Source organism: Balaenoptera physalus (genome assembly GCF_965194825.1).
Source record: "Balaenoptera physalus genome assembly, chromosome: 18".
Classification (NCBI taxonomy): Eukaryota; Metazoa; Chordata; class Mammalia; order Artiodactyla; family Balaenopteridae; genus Balaenoptera; species Balaenoptera physalus.
The window spans coordinates 51,359,776-51,376,588 of record NC_138899.1 but is presented as its reverse complement, the minus strand read 5'-3'; the positions used below and the strand labels follow the sequence as shown (position 1 = coordinate 51,376,588).

At 36.5% G+C, this 16,813-nt stretch overlaps 1 long non-coding RNA gene and 1 pseudogene across 2 annotated transcripts in view; both read right to left on the bottom strand.

Moving 5' to 3' along the window:
• Nucleotides 1–16,813, bottom strand: part of LOC309647960 — a 675,074-nt gene that overhangs the window by 108,622 nt on the left and 549,639 nt on the right. The gene's annotated exons all lie outside the window — the stretch shown is intronic.
• Nucleotides 1–16,813, bottom strand: part of LOC309647939 (thioredoxin reductase-like selenoprotein T pseudogene) — a 481,034-nt pseudogene that overhangs the window by 175,075 nt on the left and 289,146 nt on the right. The gene's annotated exons all lie outside the window — the stretch shown is intronic.

Here is a 16,813-nt window from a genome sequence, read left to right as displayed (position 1 = left end):
AAAAAGAACACATGACAAAAACATCAAGGAAAAAACATAGTCAGCTTCCCTAATAACCAAATAACTTTAAATTAAAGCACAATGAGTTTCCATTTTTAAACACTCAAATTTGTATGGACTTAAAAAATAAAACTATTCAGAGCTCAAGAAAATAGAGAATTAGACACTCTCATGCAGGAATAGGTTGATGTATTAATTGGCCCAGCCTTACTGATAGCTATTAAACACCTTCTATCAGCATTTTAAAATGTAAAAATAATGAAATCCAACAACAGCTCTCTAGAGATGTATCAGAAAATAACTACTGATGAGAGCAAAGATGTATTCACAAGTTTATTATTGCAGCATACAAATAAAAAATTTGAAACACTTTATCCAACAAATGGAATACTATGCAGTCATTAAAAGAGCTATGATGAATATGGGGAAATGTTCAGAATATATTAAAGAAAAAAAGGTCAGTTACAAAAGCAACATTCTATAATTTATAAATTATCTACATTATGTGAGTTACATGTGAGTTGTATCTAGTAGATTGGTAAGGCTGCTGTAACAAAGTACCACAGAATGGGAACCTTAAACAACAGACATTTATTTTCTCAAAGTTCTAGAGGTTAGAAGTCCCAGATCCAGGTGTAGGCAGGATTGGTTCCTTCTGATGGTTATGTAGGAAGTACCTGTTCCAGATCTCTCTCCTTGGCTTGTAGACAGACATCTTCTCCCTATGTATCCACATTGTATTCCCTCTGTATGTCTCTGTGTCCAAATGTCCTCTTCTTACAAAGACAACAGTCATATTGAAATAGTGCCCATCCTAATGATCTCATTTTAACATAATTACTCCTGTAAAAGCCCATCTGCAAAAACATTCTGATGTACTTGAGGTTAGGACTTCAACATATGAATTGAGGAGAGGGACAGAATTCAGCCTATAACATGAGCATCCATATTTAAAAGTGTTTTTAAAGATAGCAGTGTTTGTACATGTATAAATGTGTATGTGTGGTGTGCACATGTGTGTATGTGTGTGTGTACATGTATAAAAAGGGAGTAGAGCAAGAATGCATATTCAAGCATTTCTACTGAAATACGACATATGTGTCCCTGAAAAACCTCCATTCTACAAAACTGCACATTAAAAAGTAATGGAGGCAAGATGGCGGAAGAGTAAGATGCAGAGATCATCGTCCTTCCCACAGATACAGTAGAAATACATCTACACGTGGAACTGCTCCTACAGAACACCCACTGAAAGCTGGCAGAAGACGTCAGACCTCCCAAAAGGCAAGAAAATCCCCACGTACCTGGGTAGGGCAAAAGAAAAAAGAAATAACAGAGACAAAAGAATAGGTACAGGACCTGCACCAATGGGAGGGAGCTGTGAAGGAGGAAAGGTTTCCACACACTGGGAAGCCCCTTCACGGGCGGAGACTGCGGGTGGCAGAGGGGGGAAGCTTCGGAGCCACGTAGGAGAGCGCAGCCACAGGGGTGCAGAGGGCAAAGCGGAGAGATTCCCGCACAGAGGAGCAGTGCCAAGCAGCACTCACCAGCCCGAGAGGGTTGCCTGCTCACCCGCTGGGGCGGGCGGGGGCTGGGAGCTGAGGCTTGGGCTTTGGTCGGATTGCAGGGAGAGTACTGGGGTTGGCGGTGTGAACACAGCCTGAAGGGGTTAGCGCACCACAGTTAGCCTGGAGGGAGTCCGGGAAAAGGTCTGGAGCTGCCTAAGAGGCAAGAGACTTTTTCTAGCCTCACTGTTTCGCGGCGTGCAAGGAGAGGGGATTCAGAGCACCGCCTAAATAAACTCCAGAGACGGGCGTGATCCGCGGCTATCAGCGCGGACCCCAGAGACGGGCATGAGACGCTAAGGCTGCTGCTGCCACCACCAAGAAGCCTGTGTGCAAGCACAGGTCACTCTCCACACCGCCCCTCCCGGGAGCCGGTGCAGCCCACCACGGCCAGGCTCCCGTGATCCAGGGACAACTTCCCCAGGAGAACGCACGGCGTGCCTCAGGCTGCTGCAAAGTCACGCCGGCCTCAGCCACTGCAGGCTCGCCCTGCATCTGTACCCCTCCCTCCCCCTCGCCTGAGTGAGCCAGAGCCCCCGAAGCAGCTGCTCCTTTAACCCCGTTCTGTCTGGGCGGGGAACAGATGCCCTCAGGCGACCTACATGCAGAGATGGGTCCGAATCCAAAGCTGAATCCCGGGAGCTGTACGAACAAAGAAGAGAAAGGGAAATCTCTCCCAGCAGCCTCAGAAACAGTGTATTAAAGCTCCACAAACAACTTGAAGTGCCTGCATCTGTTGAATACTTGAATAGACAACGAATCATCCCAAATTCAGAAGGTGGACTTTGGGAGCAGGATATATTAATTTTTCCCCTTTTCCTTTTTTTGTGAGTGTATAGGTGTATGCGTCTGTGGGAGATTTTGTCATATAGCTTTGTTTTCACCACTAGTCCTAGGGTTCGGTCCGTATGTATTTGTTTTTTTTTTACTTAAAATTTTTTTTTTCCTACTAAATTTTTCTTAATAATTTTTTCCTTATTTTCTATTTTTAAAATAAAAAAAAAATTTTAATAAGTTTTATCATATTTTTTATTTTAAAAAATTAAAAAAAAATTTTTCTTAATAAATTTTTTCTTAATTTGTTTTCTTATTTTTTATTATAAAAATTAATAAATCTATTTTTAAAAATAAAAAAATTTTCTTAATAAATTTATTCTTAATAGTGTTTTTTTCATATTTTTTATTATAATAACTTTATTTCATTTTATTTTATCCTCTTTCTTTCTTTCTTTCTATTTCTTCTTCCTTTTATTCTGAGCCGTGTGGATGAAAGGCTCTTGGTGCTCCAGCCAGGTGGAAGGGCTGTGCCTCTGAGATGGGAGAGCCAACTTCAGGACACTGGTCCACAAGAGACCTCCCAGCTCCACGTAATACCAAACGGCAAAAATCTCTCAGAGATCTCCATCTCAATATCAAGACCCAGCTTCACTCAACGACCAGCAAGCTACAGTGCTGGACACCCAATGCCAAACAACTAGCAAGACAGGAACACAGGCCCATCCATTAGCAGAGAGGCTGCCTAAAATCATAATAAGGCCACAGACACCCCAAAACACACCACCAGATGTGGATGTGCCCACCAGAAAGACAAGATCCAGCCTCATCCACCAGAACACAGGCACTAGTCCCCTCCACCAGGAAGCCTACACAACCCACTGAACAAACCTTAGCCACTGGGGACAGATACCAAAAACAACAGGAAATACAAACCTGCACCCTGTGAAAAGAAGACCCCAAACACAGTAAGATAAACAAAATTAAAAGACAAAAAAACACACAGCAGGCGAAGGAGCAGGGTCAAAACACACCAGACCTAATAAATGAAGAGGAAATAGGCAGTCTACCTGAAAAAGAATTCAGAATAATGATAGTAAAGATGATCCAAAATCTTGGAAATAAAATAGACAAAATGCAAGAAACATTTAACAAGGACATAGAAGAACTAAAGAGGAACCAAGCAATGATGAAAAACACAATAAATGAAATTAAAAATACTCTAGACGGGATCAATAGCAGAATAACTGAGGCAGAAGAACGGATAAGTGACCTGGAAGATAAAATGGTGGAAATAACTACTGCAGAGCAGAATAAAGAAAAAAGAATGAAAAGAACTGAGGACAGTCTCAGAGACCTCTGGGACAACATTAAATGCACCAACATTCGAATTATAGGGGTCCCAGAAGAAGAAGAGAAAAAGAAAGGGACTGAGAAAATACTTGAAGAGATTATAGTTGAAAACTTCCCTAATATGGGAAAGGAAATAGTTAATCAAGTCCTGGAAGCACAGAGAGTCCCATACAGGATAAACCCAAGGAGAAACATGCCAAGACACATATTAATCAAACTATCAAAAATTAAATATAAAGAAAACATATTAAAAGCAGAAAGGGAAAAACAACAAATAACACATAAGGGAATCCCCATAAGGTTAACAGCTGATCTTTCAGCAGAAACTCTGCAAGCCAGAAGGGAGTGGCAGGATATACTTAAAGTGATGAAAGAGAAAAACTTACAGCCATTGTTACTCCACCTAGCAAGGATCTCATTCAGATTTGATGGAGAAATTAAAACCTTTACAGACAAGCAAAAGCTGAGAGAGTTCAGCACCACCAAACCAGCTTTACAACAAATGCTAAAGGAACTTCTCTAGGCAAGAAACCCAAGAGAAAGAAAACACCTACAATAACAAACCCAAAATATTTAAGAAAATGGGAATAGGAACATACATATCGATAATCACCTTAAATGTAAATGGATTAAATGCTCCCACCAAAAGGCACAGACTGGCTGAATGGATACAAAAGAAAGACCCATATATATGCTGTCTACAAGAGACCCCCTTCAGACCTAGGGACACATACAGACTGAAAGTGAGGGGATGGAAAAAGATATTCCATGCAAATGGAAATCAAAAGAAAGCTGGAGTAGCAATTCTCATATCAGACAAAATCGACTTTAAAACAAAGACTATTACAAGAGACAAAGAAGGACACTATATAATGATCAAGGGATCGATCCAAGAGGAAGGTATAACAATTGTGAATATTTATGCACCCAACATAGGAGCACCTCGATACATAAGGCAAATACTAACAGCCATAAAAGGGGAAATCGACAGTAACACAATCTTAGTAGGGGACTTTAACACCCCACTTTCACGAATGGACAGATCATCCAAAATGAAAATAAATAAGGAAACACAAGCTTTAAATGATACATTAAACAAGATGGACTTAACTGATATTTATAGGACATTCCACCCAAAAACAACAGAATACACATTTTTCTCAAGTGCTCATGGAACAGTCTCCAGGAAAGAGCATATCTTGGGTCACAAATCAAGCCTTGGTAAATTTAAGAAAATTGAAATCGTATCAAGTATATTTTCTGACCACAACGTTATGAGACTAGATATCAATTACAGGGAAAGATCTGTAAAAAATACAAACACATGGAGACTACACAATACACTACTTATTAACGAAGTGATCACTGAAGAAATCAAAGGGGAAATCAAAAAATACCTAGAAACAAATGACAATGGAGACACGACGACCCAAAACCTATGGGATGCAGCAAAAGTAGTTCTAAGAGAGAAGTTTATAGCAATACAAGCCTACATTAAGAAACAGAAACATCTCAAATAAACAACCTAACCTTGCACCTAAAGCAATTAGAGAAAGAAGAACAAAAAAACCCCAAAGCTAGCAGAAGGAAAGAAATCATAAAATCAGATCAGAAATAAATGAAAAAGAAATGAAGGAAACTATAGCAAAAATCAATGAAACTAAAAGCTGGTTCTTAGAGAAGATAAACAAAATTGATAAACCATTAGCCAGACTCATCAAGAGAAAAAGGGAGAAGACTCAGATCCATAGAATTAGAAATGAAAAAGGAGAAGTAACCACTGACACTGCAGAAATACAAACGATCATGAGAGATTACTAAAAGCAACTATATGCCAATAAAATGGACAACTTGGAAGAAATGGACAGATTCTTAGAAATGCACAAACTGCCGAGACTGAACCAGGAAGAAATAGAAAATATGAACAGACCAATCACAAGCACTGAAATTGAAACTGTGATTAAAAATCTTCCAACAAACAAAAGTCCAGGACCAGATGGCTTCACAGGCGAATTCTATCAAACATTTAGAGAAGAGCTAACACCTATCCTTCTCAAACTCTTCCAAAATATTGCAGAGGGAGGAACACTCCCCAACTCATTCTATGAGGACACCATCACCCTGATACCAAAACCAGACAAAGATGTCACAAAGAAAGAAAACTACAGGCCAATATCACTGATGAACATAGATGCAAAAATCCTCAACAAAATACTAGCAAACAGAATCCAACAGCACACTAAAAGGATTATACACCATGATCAAGTGGGGTTTATGCCAGGAATGCAAGGATTCTTCAATATACGCAAATCAATCAACGAGATACATCATATTAAAAAATTGAAGGAGAAAAACCATATGATCATCTCAAAACATGCAGAGAAAGTTTTTGACAAAATTCAACACCCATTTATGATAAAAGCCCTGCAGAAAGTAGGCATAGAGGGAACTTTCCTCAACATAATAAAGGCCATATATGACAAACCCACAGCCAACATTGTCCTCAATTGTGAAAAACTGAAACTATTTCCACTAAGATCAGGAACAAGACAAGGTTGCCCACTCTCACCACTATTATTCAACATAGTTTTGGAAGTGTTAGCCACAGCAATCAGAGAAGAAAAAGAAATAAAAGGAATCCAAATCGGAAAAGAAGAAGTAAAGCTGTCACTGTTTGCAGATGACATGATACTATACATAGAGAATCCTAAAGATGCTACCAGAAAACCCCTAGAGGTAATCAATGAATTTGGTAAAGTAGCAGGATACAAAATTAATGCACAGAAATCTCTTGCATTCCTACATACTAATGATGAAAAATCTGAAAGTGAAATTAAGAAAACACTCCCGTTTACCATTGCAACAAAAAGAATAAAATATCTAGGAATAAACCTACCTAAGGAGACAAAAGAACTGTATGCAGAAAATTATAGGACACTGATGAAACAAATTACAGATGATACAAATAGATGGAGAGATATACCATGTTCCTGGATTGGAAGAATCAACATTGTGAAAATGACACTACTACCCAAAGCAATCTACAGATTCAATGCAATCCCTATCAAATTACCACTGGCATTTATCACAGAACTAGAACAAAAAGTTTCACAATTTGTATGGAATCACAAAAGACCCCGAATAGCCAAAGCAATCTTGAGAACGAAAAATGGAGCTGGAGGAATCAGGCTTCCTGACTTCAGACTATATTACAAAGATACAGTAATCAAGTCAGTTTGGTACTGACACAAAAACAGAAACATAGATCAATGGAACAGGATAGAAAGCCCAGAGATAACCCCACACACATATGGTCACCTTATCTTTGATAAAGGAGGCAAGCATATACAGAGGAGAAAAGACAGCCTCTTCAATAAGTGGTTCAGGGAAAACTGGACAGGTACATGTAAAAGTATGAAATTAGAACAGTCCCTAACACCATACACAAAAATAAACTCAAAATGGATTAAAGACCTAAGTGTAAGGCCAGACACTATGAAACTCTTAGAGGAAAACATAGGCAGAACACTCTATGACATAAATCACAGCAAGATCCTTTTTGACCCAGCTCCTAAAGAATTGGAAATAAAAACAAAAATAAATAAATGGGACCTAATGAAACTTAAAAGCTTTTGCACAGCAAAGGAAACCATAAACAAGACCGAAAGACAACCCTCAGAATGGGAGAAAATATTTGCAAATGAAGCAACTGACAAAGGATTAATCTCCAAGATTTACAAGCAGCCCATGCAGCTCAATAACAAAAAAAACAAACAACCCAATCCAAAAATGGGCAGAAGACCTAAATAGACATTTCTCCAAAGAAGATATACAGATTGCCAACAAACACATGAAAGGATGTTCAACATCATTAATCATTAGAGAAATGCAAATCAAAACTACAATGAGGTATCATCTCACACCGGTCAGAATGGCCAACATCAGAAAATCTAGAAACAATAAATGCTGGAGAGGGTGTGGAAAAAAGGGAACCCTCTTGCATTGTTGGTGGGAATGTAAATTGATACGGCCACTATGGAGAACAGTATGGAGGTTACTTAAAACACTAAAAGTAGAACTACCATACGACCCAGCAATCCCACTACTGGGCATATACCCTGAGAAAACCACAATTCAAAAAGTGTCATGTACCAAAATGTTCATTGTAGGTCTATTTACAATAGCCAGGACATGGAAGCAACCTAATTGTCCATCATTGGATGAATGGATAAAGAAGATGTGGCACATATATACAATGGAATATTACTCAGCCTTAAAAAGAAACGAAATGGAGGTATTTGTAATGAGGTGGATGGAGTTAGAGTCTGTCATACAGAGTGAAGTAAGTTAGAAAGAGAAAAGAAAATACAGTATGCTAACACATATATATGGAATCTAAGGAAAAAAAAAAAGGTCATGAAGAACCTAGTGGCAAGACAGGAATAAAGACACAGACCTACTAAAGAATGGACTTGAGGATATGGGGAGGGGGAGGGGTGAGATGTGACAGGGTGAGTGAGTGTCATGGACTACCATGACCATACACTACCAAATGTAAAATAGATAGCTAGTGGGAAGCAGCCATATAGCACAGGGAGATCAGCTCAGTGCTTTGTGACCACCTAGAGGGGTGGGATGGGGAGGGTGGGAGGGAGGGAGATGCAAGAGGGAAGAGATATGGGAACATATGTATATGTATAACTGATTCACTTTGTTAGAAAGCAGAAACTAACACACCATTGTAAAGCAATTATACTTCAATAAAGATGTTTAAAAAAAATAAAAAGTAATGGAGATGAATGGATAAAGAAGATGTGGCACATATATACAATGGAATATTACTCAGCCATAAAAAGAAACAAAATTGAGTTATTTGTAGTGAGGTGGATGGACCTAAAGACTGTCATACAGAGTGAAGTAAGTCAGAAAGAGAAAAATAAATACCGTATGCTAAAACATATATATGGAATCTAAAAAAAGAAAAGAAAAGAAATGGTTCTGAAGAACCTAGGGGCAGGATAGGAATAAAGACGCAGACGTAGAGAATGGACTTGAGGACACGGGGAGGGGCAAGGATAAGCTGGGACGAAGTGAGAGAGTGGCATGAACTTATATATACTACCAAATGTAAAATAGATAGCTAGTGGGAAATAGCTGCATAGCACAGGGTGATCAGCTCAGTGCTTTGTGACCATCTAGAAGGGTGGGATAGGGAGGGTGGGAAGGGAAACACAAGAGGGAGGAGATATTGGGATATATGTATGGCTGATTCACTTTGTTATAAAGCAGAAGCTAACATACAATTGTAAAGCAATTATACTCCAATAAAGATGTTAAAAAAAAAGAAAGTGATAAGAAAAAAAAAATGGGATTTATGGGAAAATTAGGGATAGGAGCAATCAGCTTAAATCCTATGAAATTGTATAACCAAAGCACCAACAAAAACAATAACCTTAATAAAAATACTTGAATAGTTAAGTTTCTTTGGGCATTTTACCTGTCATCACAGTGAGGAGTCCCTTTGCAGTCTTAAAAATGCGGGCCATGCTTTCTCCTTTGAAACGAAAATCCTGAAAGATATTTTACTTTTTTTTTAAAAAAAAAGCACTTTTGAATTCTCCAGACATCTTAACATTTTATTTGAAAGTGTAGTATTTTTTAAGGCTCTAAACCAGTCATTACTTTTACAAATTATTTTCAGCTCTTTCGGAGGTTTTCTCTGTATTTGATTGTAAAATGTTTGCCCCGATCCCTTTAAAACATTAATGTGTTGAGAAATAACATGTAAGTTCAGTAATACAGAAGTGTGGCATCTGTAACAATTAAGATATACAAACTAGAAATTACAACAGTTTTACTCAAGAAGAACAATTAGTTTGTGCTAAAGATTGACATTTATAAGACTGAAAGTCGGACCATGTTCATTTATTTGGCTACATGCAGAAGGATGGAGTTGACCGCATTCATCTTAAAGGAGGTTGACAAACTGATGAAATTGTAATGAACACTGTGGAACTTAAAGCTTTAGAAAGTTAGACTATGTGGTAAGAATCTTCTCTTTCATTTGATATGTTCCTTGTATACAAAACAACAATCTTGATCCTCTTTTAACTGTTATGATCTTAGTTGAATGTTCAGGTCTCTTCCTTTTCCATTCAAGTTTTCTTAAGCCTTCCAAAATCCTTAACAGTTTTCCTGACAAAAAGATCTGCACAAGGCAAGTGAGAAGTTATAAACTGCAATTATTTCCCAATTAAGAGGAAGGCATACTTAATGCCTCTATATGAAGATAAATGTGGTCCTGAATATAGTATTTTTTTTCCTGAAACTTTCTCCTCTGAATTTTTTACAAGTTGTAAAATGACTGTTATTTCAGGAGCACCAGGACAATTATTTAAATCCTCACCACCACCCAGAGTACTTCTGCATTTTCTGCTATGACCTTCATAGTTAATGTAAAATAACAAAAAACATATCATGCTGTCAAAGAACAAAATATTGGTGCAAAAATCACAAATGTGTGTAAATGATTAACTTCAAATAATTGATTTAGAACTAGCCAATTATATCAGGAAGAGAAAAATAAAAAGCCCAACACCTAGATGAAGAGATGTACAAAAACAAAAAATAAGCAAATAAACAGGAATACTTTACTCCCTTTATCATTTAGTCTAGAGACTAGCCTTACACCAATATGTTGTTTTAAAAGAAATAGCAACCTAATATTATTAGGGAACTTTTAAGTATACGATTTAGAAAAATTATTTTCTGTGAAATTCTGAAGATTGGAGTTTACTGCACATATCTATACCTATATCTATATCTATATCTATATCTATATCTTTGGAGAGATAGTTTTACTAGAGAAAATGTGTGCCAAATCCAATGTAAGGGCAGAAAATGAAATTGTTTAATGTTTTGCCCAATTTTACTAAATTTAGGGGACAGAAACATGAGTATTATCTATTGTATTATTTTAGCAAAGAAAAGGGGCTAGAACTTTTTTTCAAGCAATCCTCAACTTGTAGCAGCATTACACTCAGTTTCAGTGCAATCCCGTTGATCCGATTAAGAAGTGAAGTTACGCAGGTGCATTATGTATTTCACTTTGAAAGGAAAAGCAACAGACTTGATCAAAATATGTCTCCCCATGGCTGCATTGTCAGACACGCCCACTTTTAGGATACTAACAGAAAATGTGAATGAGAATTGCTGTTTCCCAGAATTGTTAAATGAGTATATAATAATGGGTATCAGATGTTCTTTCCATTTTCCCCCTAGTCTAACTCTGTTTACAAGATTCAGTAAAAGGATCAGTAATTTTGACTACAAATGTATCTGGCTTCCCGTTACCACCTACCTAAGTTAATCCTGTGTGTATTTTATATATGTGTGTAGAAGCACTGAGTGTTCTTTTCTCAATCGTGCATTATGAAAAAGTCTTAATAGCATAATATAAATAATATCTTCATTATACCATGAAATAACTCCAATACTCTTTGAATTATTATTGAATAAACATATCATTCCAACAAAGAAAACATCAGATCATATCATCAAATTTGTGAAAGAAACTTTAACAATATTCATAATTGTTTATTCAACTCTTATTTATTGAGTACCTGTCCATGTCCTGGGTGACTGCAATATAGCAGTAAACAAAGGAGGACAAAAAATTGCCTATCCTCATCACAGTCCTATTCTAGTAGTAGTAGAAAAACAATAATCAAATACAAAATTGAAATATGTGTGTGTGTGTATGTGTGTGTGTGTGTGTGTGTGGAGGTATTGCATTGGTTTGTGGAAAAAATATAGAGCACAAAAGAGTGATAGAGTACATGAATGGGAGAGTGTCATTTTCAAATATGATTATAAGAAAGGTCTCATTTATGTGGTATTTTGATTAAAGAAATGAGAGAGGTGTCCATGCTGATGCTTGCAGGAAGAGTATCCCAGGCACTGGCAGCAGCAAGTGCAAAACCACACCGGCAGGGATAAGACATTTTGGGTATAGCAAGTAGGTAGAGCTGAAGCAAATGCAAGAGGATATGAGTGCCAGGGAATGAGTACAGAGAGTTGCAGAGAAATAGATTGTGTCGGGCCTCCTAGATCACTGTAAGGATTTAGCTTTTCTTTCAGTGAGATGGGAAGTTATCACAAGGTTTAAAGCAGTGCTGTGGACAATTTCTCCTGCTGGGTCACATGATGAGAATAGGTTGCTGGAGAACAAGTGTGTAATATGGCAGAACAGTTGCAGCTAAAGCAAGCCTCCAGGTGAAAGATAATTATGGCTTGAACAGGGTGAGTGAAATGATGTGACCATATTTTTAACATATGTTGAAGACAAACCCAGTAGAGTTTGCTGTTGGATTGGAGATCTGGTATAAGAAAAAGAAATGTGAGAAAGGTGACTACAAGGTTTTTGGTCTTAGCACCAAAAAGAGGGAATTGCATTTTCTAAAATAAAGAATGTGGGAAAAACAAGTATGAGTGGAAATCAGAAGTCTGGTTAGGGATGCTTTAAGTTGCTTTGCCTGTAGATATCTAAGTGGTAAATTTGAGTATACAGTTTCATATGTCAGCTTGGAGTTCACAGAGAGGTAAATTCTACTTTCAATGTTATCAGTTCATAGATGGTATTTAATGCCATGAGAATGGATGATATCACACAAAGAATGAGTGCAGAGAAAAAAGTGGATAGGTTAGAGGACTAAGAGTTAGGAACATTCCAACATTTAGTGGTTGAGAAGATAAGGAAGAATCAGGGGAAAAACCTTTGAAGAGTTGGTCAATGAAAAAGGAAGAAAATCACATATTTATGATTCTTTGAATTATATATATATTTGTTATGTTATATATAAATTATTGATCATATATAATGTTATAAATATGTGATAGTTCAATTATTTGATTAATATAAATAATCATTTAGCTATGTACTATATCAAATATAATATTTTCTAATATGTAAATTATAGATATTATGGACACTATATATATATTAAAATAAAATTTTTTCTGGACATTGATTATAAAAGTAATATAAATACTAAAACTAAAATTGATGCCCTTGAGAGGGTTTTCCTTTTTCTCTGTTAGACAGACAGGGAAGGGCTGTCACCTTAATTCAATCAGACATTGATCCAGATCAGGACTGGATTGAAGTTTCAGTTAAATTTAACCTACCTCTCTTTTCTAATATCTCCAGGACAACGTGTGTTGTGTGTTTATTACAGGTCATCCCTGTTGGGACTTTGCCTCCTAAGCACCACTGAGGTGAGAGGACTCAGTTTGGCTGTCCAGCCCCTCCCAGCCCAGCCTTCCACATCATCATCTGAGCATTTAGAAATGTCCTTTGGGGAAAACAGCCATGAGCTTGGAGCTCCTCTAGTTGCCAACCCAGCATGTCAGTCCACATGTTCATCACAAGATTTGATGTCTTCTCCTCCCCCAGCTGATTAATCTACCTAGATTAAGTCTGTTTTAGTTTTCCTAGATTCTTTCCCCCTCTCTCTACATTCAAATTACCCTAGGGACAGAAAAGGTCTGACAATCTCAGGCTTACCTAACAAGGGTTCTTTCCTGTCTTTCATTTTGGTTCATCTTGTCTTCTTAATCTCCAATATTTTAGAAAACACAAATTTTTAAATCATCTTGTGTTTTTCCTAGTTGTTGCTGTGGAAGCATTTTGTCTTGCTAGCGATTCAACCCTACTTCTAAGGGGAAGCCTAATTATTCTTTGTCCTTACCCACCATTTATAGTATTTGAGCATTTGAGAAAAGCTAATGAAGGATGAGAACTTCAGCACGAGTGGCGGGGCAGTACTGCATTGTATAACACTGGGTAGGTAGTATTGTATTAAAAAGCGAGGAGATCGGATAGGGGAGAGGATTCTAGCAATGGCAAGTGGTGTGACTTTAAGCAAATTTCCTAAGTTCTCCAAGCATCGCTTCCTTATTAGAGACTCAATAAAGGGAGCTATAATCAACATTTTTCTTACTTGTCTTTGTTTAATTCCTTCACATTCTGATGAAAGCACAGTTTTTTCTTGAGGAAACAACCATTTCTAACTCATTCTCAAACCAGTTTTGTACACTTGATTCCACCTCTAGCTTCGGGGATGGACCTATGACCCCAAAAACTAATCAGAGCATTTTATTCCCCTAGCCAGTAACACCCTTAACTAGAGCAAGAGGCTCCTTGCCAAGGGTCCCATGCAACCCATTTTGATAGTCTTCTGAGAATTGTAGTAAAAGACATATCTTTTAGCTTATTTTAGTTTATTTTTGAAGAGAACAGAGCAGAAGCCTGAAACTATGGGTCTCCACATTACGACCTCATGTCAACATTCCCTCATCTGAGTGATGCAGCCCTTGGGAAAAGAGCCGAGAGTCTGAGACAGTGAGTCCTGATGGCTTCACAGGAGCCACCAGATCCAGATGAACCTTATCTCTTATGAAATTTTCAGTGAGCTATTCTCTTAAGCCTGTACAGCTGAATCCTTCACTCGTAAAACAAAAAGAGCCCTGTCTAATATTTACAAGATCTCAACAGCAGCAACAAAGTAAACAGTTTCTTTCAGTAATAAAAAAACAAACAAATGTGTGGAAAAAGAAGAATTCCAATTTCTAAAAAAATTTCTGCATTTTCTCTAAGAAGATAAGAGAACTTATTTTTCTTTTAACTGAAAAGACTGACTTTGTTAGCAAGTTCATGCTTTCTTGTATAAGCTGCAACCTCACTATCATGTACTGAAAGAAATGAGAAAATTCCATCAGTCAAATAAACTGGATTCCTCTCCAACAGTCAGTTTTCTTACCTATGTATTAGTGAGGTACTTCATCTAAAAATTAGTATCAGTGGTACTCATTTGTAGTGAGCATCAATAATAATATTGTAATCTGCTTTTATAGAGCAAAATGCATAAATCATAGATTTTTATTATTTTTGCATATTATGAAAAACTATTACTATTAAAATAAAATTTAGATACTGAGCTCTTAAAATTTATATTTGAAATACTAACAGCGAAGCCAAGTTAGACATCATATGAAAAAATTTGAATTGTTTTCCTTCGCCTCAGGTATCAGAAGTTAGATCCATAGATGAAAATCAGAGAGAAGATTTTGACTTAATACCACTTTCAACAATTACCACTGCCTAAAGAGGAAGTAAGCCAGCATAAATAATTATTAGTTTTATTTTTGCCTTTGGCTATGAAATTTTTTAAGTTTGTGATTCTTGATTGATAAATGGTGAAAGTTTAAATAATTGTTCTTAGAAATATAAACTGTATAGGTGAGAATTGATATTTAAATTGGTTAAACTGTGATAGGTTTTAAATATCTTCTCTTATTGTGAAAAAAAATTGAAAATAATTGTTAATCCCATTTTTATTGGTGAAAACTGAGGCTTAGGAAGGTGAGATAACTTGCCTAAGGCCATAAACTGGAAAATTATAGAAGAGGATTACATCCTACAATTCATGTGTATTTCTGCTACACAATCGTGTTTATTCCATATCACACACATGACGCTTCTTCTCAAAGATGGAAATATTGCCTTGACATAAGTAAATTATTCAGACAGATGCTTGGAGAGTATAGGCTTGAAAAATAAGACAAAAGGATAAAATTTATAAATATGTAAAATAATTACAAAGGAAGAATATAAAATAAATTATTTTTTTGGTAAATTTTATTTATTTTAAAAACAATAAATACATACAATAACAACATATATTCATAATTCACCAAAAAATCTAATGGAAACAGCCACATTGGGCTTGACAGGGCCCAGGGCTCAGGAAACAGGAACTTACAAAGTGCTGTCTCAGAACTAATTAGCACCAGTCAGAATCATATTTAACATCTATGCTAACTTGTAAGATTTTCATCATTATTTTCAGATTCATCAATGTCAGTAATATAGTCTTCTTCCATATCAAAAAGTTTAGGCCCAGAGTTGGTCATCCTGAAAAATTTTCAAGATATTTGTTGTGAATAATATAACATTTTCACCATTTCTAGAATAGAGGACAATATTTCTGCTAAGGACAGTTGCTAATAGTAATGTCACTTGTATGTTCTGAACATAGATATATCCTAGTTCAAGCTTGAAAGTTGTATAAAAAAGTAGAATGTACTATTTATGTACTTTTTCCATAAAAGTAGATCTATTAGTTGATAATATTTTACTGTACACTTAAAAATTTAAGAGGGTAGATCCTATATTATGTTTTTTATAACAATAAAAAAGAGAACATTTAAATGAAAATAACTAAAGGCTTGAGGACATTTCATAATTGCAAATTTCCACATTTTGAAGGTGAATTAGTTCAGCACCTTACAAATCTTGTCAGTTACTCAGGTTCTTAGAGTTTTGTTTTGTTTTGTACTGTAATCCTGAACATACTGGTTTGGAATTTAGGTGTGTTCTTTTAAGATTGCCTGGTACAGTTTTAGGCAATATACCCAGTTGTGGAATCAGGCTTGAGAAGATCTCCCACAGGTCTTTTAATTTGAAAAGAAATCATTTACCGGAATGTCATCATCAGACTTCCAAGTCTTATTTGCCAATCTAGGACAATATGCCATATGCCTTTGTCCCAGCTCAGGGTTGGCTTGGAAAGCATCTGGCAATTTCAGACTCTCTACTGGTAGACATTGTCTACAAGTAAGTAAAAAAAATCAAATTATTAAAATAAAATAATTAATTTCAAAAGAAAAGGGATAGGGAGGGTGGGAGGGAGACACAGAGGGAAGAGATATGGGGATATATGTATATGTATAGCTGATTCAATTTGTTATAAAGCAGAAATTAACACACCATTGTAAAGCAATTATACTCCAATAAAGATGCTAAAAAAAAAAAAAAAGAAAAGGGAAGATAAAGGGGGGGTTGGGAATAGTTATTGGGTAGAGTTGGCAAACAATTCTGCTCCATACTTCTTACGCTGTGCCATCTTCCACAAAGCGTGATCAAATATTTGTGATTTCCTAATTATTCTATGGGTTAAGTTTCTAAACTTATGCATCTTAAAATTATAAAAATAAAATTTGGTTTGTGTATTTCTTATTCAAACATCTGATCTGTAAAGCTATTACTGCATAATGTAGCA